This window comes from Rhinoraja longicauda, chromosome 12 (genome assembly GCF_053455715.1).
Source record: "Rhinoraja longicauda isolate Sanriku21f chromosome 12, sRhiLon1.1, whole genome shotgun sequence".
NCBI classification, from domain to species: domain Eukaryota; kingdom Metazoa; phylum Chordata; class Chondrichthyes; order Rajiformes; family Arhynchobatidae; genus Rhinoraja; species Rhinoraja longicauda.
In genome coordinates this window covers 33,159,414-33,168,053 of record NC_135964.1, presented here as the reverse complement: position 1 = coordinate 33,168,053, position 8,640 = coordinate 33,159,414, and positions in this window count along the sequence as shown.

The window sequence follows — 8,640 nt, the reverse complement described above, 5'->3', positions numbered from 1 at the left end:
CACTCTACATGGGCATGTCAGAAGGTAACTCCTTTTTGGAAAGACCTAAAAAAACAATTGGAACAATTGATGAATAAGATCATACCATTGGATTCAAGGTTGTTTTTATTGGGAGATACAAAAGGAATATTACCAAAGCTAATTTTAGATAAACATCAGGAAAGATTTCTCAAAATAGCAATAGCAGTAGCAAAAAAATGTGTAGCGGTCACTTGGAAAGATCAAAATGAAATAAGATTTGAAAGATGGTATGCAGAAATGCGTAGTTGTATCCCATTAGAAAAAGCAACGTATAATCTGAGAAATGGATATGACTTCTTCTTGAAGGTGTGGAACCCATTCATTTTAAAGCTAGGATTAAGAATTGGAAATATTTCAATTCAGGATTGTTTTGATACCTTTAATAAGAATTTAATAAGAAATTACCCGGAAGTGTCTCCTTCTGGACTCCAGGTTTCTTTCTTTTTAACTGGGGGGTGGGGGGAAGGGGGGGGTGTGGGAGGGGAGATAATACAGAACAATACGTGTATAATTGAATTTATAATGTAGTTATTATTGCTTACTATGAAATGTAACATGTATGAGTTCTGTTAAAACTTAAATAAAATTTAAAATAATTTTTTTTTTTTAAAAAGGATTTATCGCTGGACGCCCAAAAGTTGTGGGCTCCAGCTGTGGCAAGAACTCCACCCGAAACGTCCCCGATGCATGTTGTCCAGGGATGCTATCTGACCCGCTGAGTTACTCTGCAACCTGTGGGGGTTTATTTTGTAAACCATTATCTGCAGTTCCTTGCGTCCATATAAAAATGGTAGGTGGCCTGTTCAATAGACAATAGACAATGGGTGCAGGAGTAGGCCATTCGGCCCCTTTACTGTTCAGTAAATTTGCAGACCACCCGGAAATTGGTGAAGTTGGATTATGAAAACACATACGTCAGGCTGTTCACCGACTACAGCTGGGTAGTCAATCATCATACTTCTAAACGTATTCCTAAACTCAGGGAACCGGGTCTCTGTGCATCGCTTTGCACATGGATCATCGACTTCATCAACAGAACACAATCTGTACTAATCGGCAGCAACACGTCTTTCTCCACAACCATCAGCCCAGGAACATGTCAAGGCTGTGTTCTTGCTCTAGTCACTCTACACCCATGACTGTGCAGCCAGACACATTTCCACCTCCTTCTTTAAATTCGCTGATGACACCACCGCTGTTTGGGGAATTGTGAGTAATGATGAATCAGATTATAGGAGGGAGATCAATCGTCTATCGACACAAAATGCTGGAGTAACTCAGTGAGTTAAGCAGCATCCCTGGAGAACATGGATAGGTGACATAGACACAAAATACTGGAGTAACTCAGCGGGACAGGCAGCATCTCTGGAGAGAAGGAATCGATGACATTTCGGTTCGAGACCCTTCTTCAGACTCAAGATCAATCGTCTGATCGAATGGTGCCAGAAAAACAACATTGCACTCAATGTCAGTAAAACCAAGGAACTGATCATTGATTTCAGAAGTGGAAGGCCAAGTTTCCATCATTGGGAGTGTCTAGGGCCAGAGGTCATAGCCTCAGAATTAAAGGACGTTCCTTTAGGAAGGAGATGAGGAGGAATTTCTTTAGTCAGAGGCTAGTGAATCTGTGGAATTCTTTGCCACAGAAGTCTGTGGAGGCCAAGTCAATTGATATTTTTAAGGCAGAGATAGATTCTTCATTATATGGGTGTCAGGGGTAATGGGGTGAAGACAGGAGAATGGGGTTAGGAGGGAGAGATAGACCAGCCTTGATTAAATGGTGGATTAGACTTGATGGGCCAAATGGCCAAATTCTGCTCCTATCACTTATGACCTTATGACTCCTGATCTTTGTGCACCTGATGTGGATGGTGGGGTGTGAGGGGAATCAGGAAGGAACCTCCTCGCTGGTCTGCTGCTGGGACTGGCCAAGGCGGCCATTTGCAGCACCAGATGAGAAGTCGTCGAGGGGCCTGTGCAGGCTGATGGCCTGCCCTCCTCCCGAGGATGTACCTGTGTCTGGCTGCCTCTGGAGAGGAAGCACACAGGCATGCACCTTTGGGATCTAGGAGGCCTTCTGGACTGGGGTTGCTGTTGGGGGTTGGAGTATTTCCTGGGGGGGTGGGGGTTAAAAGATTCCACACATTATGTCAACAAAGAATTGGAAAGGAGATATGTGAGGGAGCAAGCACGTTAACATTAGTCCTGAAAAATATTTATAATTTAAACGACATTACTGAAGTTAGATTATCCTATTACTATAATTTTACTGTTTGGGGATGTGCGTCATGGTAACCCAAAATGGCTGCCTCGTTACAACATTGACTGCCCTTCAACATGTATCTAATTGGTTCCAAAGCTTTGGAGAACACAAAGTGATGAAAAATAATTTATTTTCACCAAATATCCTAGAGCCAGGAGGATATGAATGGGTGAATCCGTACATGTTGTACAACACTGAAGGACGTTGGTGCAGGTTGCCTGGTAGAGTGACATGGCTGAGTATGATGTAAAGCATTATATCAAAGCTATGTGACATGGAAATTGGTGGAAAATGGCAGAAAAATTAAGGCATAGAAAGATGCCATTCGGTCCATCGTTAGACATTCGTCAGTCTTCTGGAATGCAGCAATTTAAACATAGCAAGTCTTCAAATAAACACACATTCTATCAGGTTTCAACTGTTAACATCCACAGCAGGGTAACCCTAACCCCTGCACAGATCAGCACAGACAAAGACAGCTGCATTGTGTCCGTGATGTCCTATTTTCTCAATGTTATCGTGGTATCCCATTGTGTGTGAAGTGGAAGTTGCTTTAAGTGAGGAAGTTTGTTGAATTCAGATCAACAAAAGGAATCAAAATGGCACAGCTCATGCTGCCGACACCCTGAAAGTATTTTACATCATTTCTGTGATCTTCAAACAATGCAAATTTAGGAGACTTTATAGTCCCACTCTTATTTATCCTTGCTCAATCACCTTTTTGTCATTTGTTGTGTTTGTTTTTACATTCTGTCGAATCTTCTGACCTGCCACCTGTTTTTGCACTACAATGATGCCATGCTGAACGTGACCATGCAAATCAAGATCAGGAGAACATCTGCAGGGGCTGCGTGCTGCTGCCCTGGTCATCTGGTGTAAGTCCTGCACCCCATCAGCGCTCTCTCAGAAATGAGTCACCCCCTGGCTCAGTATGTAGCGTCTACCTGGGACTGCTGAGTGGGTTGGGGCAAGGGCACTGACCTCTGCGATGTGGTGCTCAGGACTGTAACCGTTCTCCATTTGTGAGGACCATCAGCTACAGCACCAGGTGCTGATAGATAACCCAGTCTCTCATTACCTCCTGAAGAAGAGTTCCGACCCGAAACATCACTTATTCCTTTTCTCCAGATATGCTGCCTGACCCGCTGAATTACTCCAGCATTTGTGTCTCTCTCATTACCACCTTTTCGATATCATGGAAACTGCTCTCGTACTGTTTTCTCATTACTCTCCCCAGCTCGCCCAACAACATCCCTAATGGACAGAGCCTACACAATGAGACACTGGAGATTCTTTGCTGGATTTGATCCAGTATATCAGCGGGGATGGTCAGAGACTAGCACCACTCTGTACATGTTATGCTGTAATGAAACACTCTATCACTGGTCTTGTACTCTGCATTTGATGCTATCATGAATTCTTTAGCTAACCATGGAAAGTGTGTTCTCCACTTGCAATGCTTGTTTCTCATTGGAATGCCTCTGTTCTGTGTTCTGAGAGATTAGTCCTCAATGGTATTGGTTTTTTATTGTCACAAGCACAGAGATACATTGAATAACTTTGCTCAGCATGCTGTCCAGGTAAAAACATCTATACATTATAGCATTCAAAACCATCCACAAGTACAACACCAAGTGCAAAGAGAAAGGAAACTGAGTGCAGAATATAGTCACAAAAAGCTGGAGTAACTCAGCGGGACAGGCAGCATCTCTGGAGAGAAGGAAAGAGTGACATTTCGGGTCGAGACCCTTCTTCATAAACGGGGATACATTTAATACATAAATGGGGATACAGATAAAAGAGTGCAAGGGCTGCTGCAAGGTAGATTGGGAAGTAGGATATACAACCTTGAAGGTCTATTCAGTAGTCTGATACCAGCAGGGAAGAAGCGGTCCTGAATCAAGCACGTTGCATGTGCTTTCAAGCTTTTCTATCTCCTGCCTGGCAGGAGAGGGGTTAGAGGGAATGACCGGGTTGGAGTGTCCTTGATTTTATTGGCTGCTTTCCCAAGGCAGCATGAAGTTTATAGTCAATGGTTAGTATGATGTATTGGGCTGGGTCCACAACTCTCTGTAATGTCTTGCTGTCTTAACTCCAAATTACAGTCTGCTCCCACTCCACACATAAAGATCATTTCTCCATTATCCCAGATAAGAACCAGGCCTTATTCCTCCAGGCGGGAATCTAAATCCAATGCCTGAGGAAACAATATATCTATGCTGCTCCAAGTTAGAATCAATCCATTTTATTTCAGGATTAAATCTACCCAGCTCCCTCCAGGTTTGAATCTGGTCACATTGCTTGAGGTCAGATTCCAACCCTATCACTCCATATTAGGATATATTACAGGTAAGATTTAGAATCTGTAACAAATTCTCAAGTCTGGAATGTATCCCCATTTATCCAGGTTCTAATCTGATCCAAATACTCCAAAATGGGTTATATCTCTCTTTTCATCCATGTTAGACCATACCAATGTTATTCCAGTGTGTTGGAAGGAACTGCAGATGCTGGTTTATAATGAAGATAGACACAAAGTGCTGGAGTAACAGCTGGTCAGGCAGCATCTCTGGAGAAAAGGAAGAGGTGACGTTTCGGTTCGGAACCCTTCTTCAGACTGAAAGATAGGGAAGGCCATGGCCAGCAATAGATGACCGCAGGAAGGGTGGAGTCCATAATGGCCTATTGTTGGCTGGAGAAGATATGCTAATGACAGGGATTCCAGGATGGAATCTCTCCCCAATCCACGTTAAATGATCCACAATGCTTTCCAACAGTGCATTTCTCCATTAGAGTAGGGAAGAGAATAAATCCCAACACCATGTTAAAATCTATCCTCATTATTTGAGATCACATCCTATCCCATTACACCAGGTTAGCATCATTTTCTGCCAATACTGGTTAGGTCCCCCCTTTTACTCCCAGACAAAACCTACCTCCAGATAAAAATCTTCCCCTATCACTCCAGATTTGAATCTGTTCACATCACTCAAAGTTAGACTCTATCTACATAATAATATGTGACACAAATACTTGTGTCTGGAATGTATTCCTGTTTTTCCAAGTTCAAATCATCCCAAAAATATGGATTTGTAGGTTAATTGGCCTGTGTAAATTGCCCCCAGTATGCAAGGAGTGGATGCGAAAGTGGGATAACATAGAACTAATGTGAATGGCTGATCAATGGTCGACGTGGAACCATGACCGAAGGACCTGTTTCCATGCTGCATCTCTGAACTAAACTAAACTAAACTAAACTAAACTAAACTAAACTAAACTAAACTAAACTAAACTAAACTAAACTAAACTAAACTTAACTCAACTAAATTAAAATTAATTCCAAGAACTACAACATCACTCCAACTCAGATTAATTCAGATTGGTCCTTCAACCATCTGAATTATTCCATGATAGAATATGCCCCAATCACACTATGTTTCACCCACACCTGATAGAACCACTCCCCACTCCTGATCTCCTGATCCATGATTTGCAGGGACCCGCTGAGTTACCCCAGCATTTATTTATTTTTTGGATAAACCAGCATCTGCAATTCCTTGTATCTTCAGTAACTCCTCATTGATCAAGGCCTAGCAGCCTAGTGGTATAATGGCATCGGTTTCATAAAGCAGTGATTGTGAGTTCAAATCCCATCTGGGGTGATAAAGAACTTTTCAACTGTGTTATGTCGGTGTTGCCAAAGTGTGGAGGAAGGTTGGGCAGTTGCCCTTCAATTAGCTCCTTCCTCATTAACCTCCCATGTTTCTCCTATTCAACACTCCAGGTGGAGTCCATTCCTTTTAGTCCAGGTTAGAAACTTTTCCCATTGCTCTCCAGGCTATAATTTATAGCCATGTCTGAATTAGACCACCTCCCTAGATTTTCCGGTTTCCATATATCCCTCTTGCACATAATCCCTCCCCATAATACCAGCTAAGAATTTATCTCCTTCACACAAGCCTTATGTTCTTATAAATCAACACTAGAATTGACTCCCATTAAAAGAAATTAGAATCTACACCAAATATTCTAGTTTAGATTCTACATTACTCCATTTTAGAGAATATACCCAGTGCATCAAGAAAAAATCAATTCCCATTGTCTGAGATAAGGTCTGATCCTCTCCACACCAGGATAGAATCATTTCTGTTATGCCTGGTTGGATTTACCATTTAGGTATGGGTAGCCATTTGTAAAAAAATGAATGGTCACAAATACTCACATCTAGGTTCAATCTCTAATTTCCCAGGTTCAATTCTATTCCATTCACTCTATGATAGATATGGATTTATTACTCCAATTTAGATTATATGTACATTAAACCTGAATGGGTTCCAGATTAGAATTTTATTCCACTACTCCAGTGGGTGTATTCCCATTAATCCAGGAAAGGAATCACCGCAGTGTACAATTTAGAAACCATTCCATAACATAGAGTCAGAGAAAGAAAGCATGGATCAAGGCCCTTTTGCCAAACTTGCCCACACCGACCAATACGTCCCATCTACACTCGTCCCATCTGCCTGCGTTTTGCCCATATCCCTCTAAACCTGTTCTATCCATGTATCTGTCGAAATGTTTCTTAAATGTTGTGATAGTACCTGCCTCAACTACCTCATCTGGCAGCTCGTCCCAAACACCCACTACCCTTTGTGTGAAAAAGTTACCCCTCAGGTTCCAATTAAATCTTTCCCCCCTCACAAACCTATTTCCTCTGATTCTCGATTCCCCTGTTCAGGGCAAGAGACTCTGTGTATCTACCCGATCTTTTCCTCATGATTTTGTATACTTCTATAAGATCACAACTCATCCTCCTGCGCTTCAAGGAATAGAGTCCTTTGTCTGCTCAACCCCTCCCTATAGCTCAGGCCCCCGAGTCTTGGCAAAATCCTCATAAATGTATGACAGGAACCATTTCCATAACATAACTATCCACATGACCACAATTTAGAGTCTAGCATCATGACAAAAGGTTAAAATATTATGATATGAGAACAAAATTAAATCTATACCAAATGTAACTGGTTGAATGTGTTGAAATATTATGTGATTGAAACTCGTGTGAATCCAGCTTTGGCAATCTCCCTATTAATCAAACTCAGCTACAGGGTCTAATAGCCCCAGTGTCCTAATGGATAAGGCATTGGCTTCCTAAGCCAGGGCGGCACGGTAGCGCAGCGGTAGAGTTGCTGCTTTACAGCGAATGCAGCGCCGGAGACTCAGGTTCGATCCTGACTACGGGTGCTGCACTGTAAGGAGTTTGTACGTTCTCCCCGTGACCTGCGTGGGTTTTCTCCGAGATCTTCGGTTTCCTCCCACACTCCAAAGATGTACAGGTATGTAGGTTAATTGGCTGGGTAAATGTAAAAATTGTCCCTAGTGGGTGTAGGATAGTGTTAATGTGCGGGGATCGCTGGGCGACACGGACTTGGAGGGCCGAAAAGGCCTGTTTCCGGCTGTATATATATGATATGATATGATTGTGGTTCAAGTCCAATCTGGGGTGACAAAGAACTTATCTTCTGGGCGATGTAGTTATTGCTGGAGCTTTGTTGTTGCAGTTCTTCCATGTTTCTATCATTCAACACCTCAGGTGAGAATCCATTCCCATTATTCCAGGTTAGAAACTTATTCCACAGCTCCACTTTGGAATTTACACAGATTCTTCCAAGTTAGATGTTCTCCCTATTTCTCGAGGTTTGACTTTCTCACTTTTGTTCTTGTATACAATCCCTTTCCATTCCACGTTATTCTAAGTTAAAATATATTCCCATTAAACAAGACCGTGGCCTGCTATTTCACACAGATTGGAATCATTTTTATTACTGCAGTTGAGATCTACTTCTTTACTCCCAGATATAATCAAATCCCATTGTTCAAAATTAGAAGCTTTCCTTATTCTCTGTGTTTGAATTTGTCCACATTGTTTGGGATTAGATACAATCTCATTACTCCAGATAATAACATGTGGCCATTCATAAAAAATAGAATCTGTAACTTCTCCTCAACAATAGAATGGTGCCCTGTTTTCCAAGATTCACATCTATTCAAAATGTTCATGGATCAATTATGTCTCCGTCAATCCAAGTGGGATTATGTCTACAGTATTTCAAGATGGAATCTATCCTCTATTATACAAGGTTAAGATTATCTCCCCTAATTGAACCTTTCCTCATTTCTGGCAATGAAATCATTTTCCAATTACTCCAGGGCAGATATACTCTATCGCTCCAAGACAAAAACCATCATTGCCCAAGGTGACATTTCCCCCATTATTCTATTTTAAAATCTAATTTCTTCAGGTTAGTACCCATCCCCATGACTCCAGGGTAGAATCCTCAACTACTCTGGGTGAG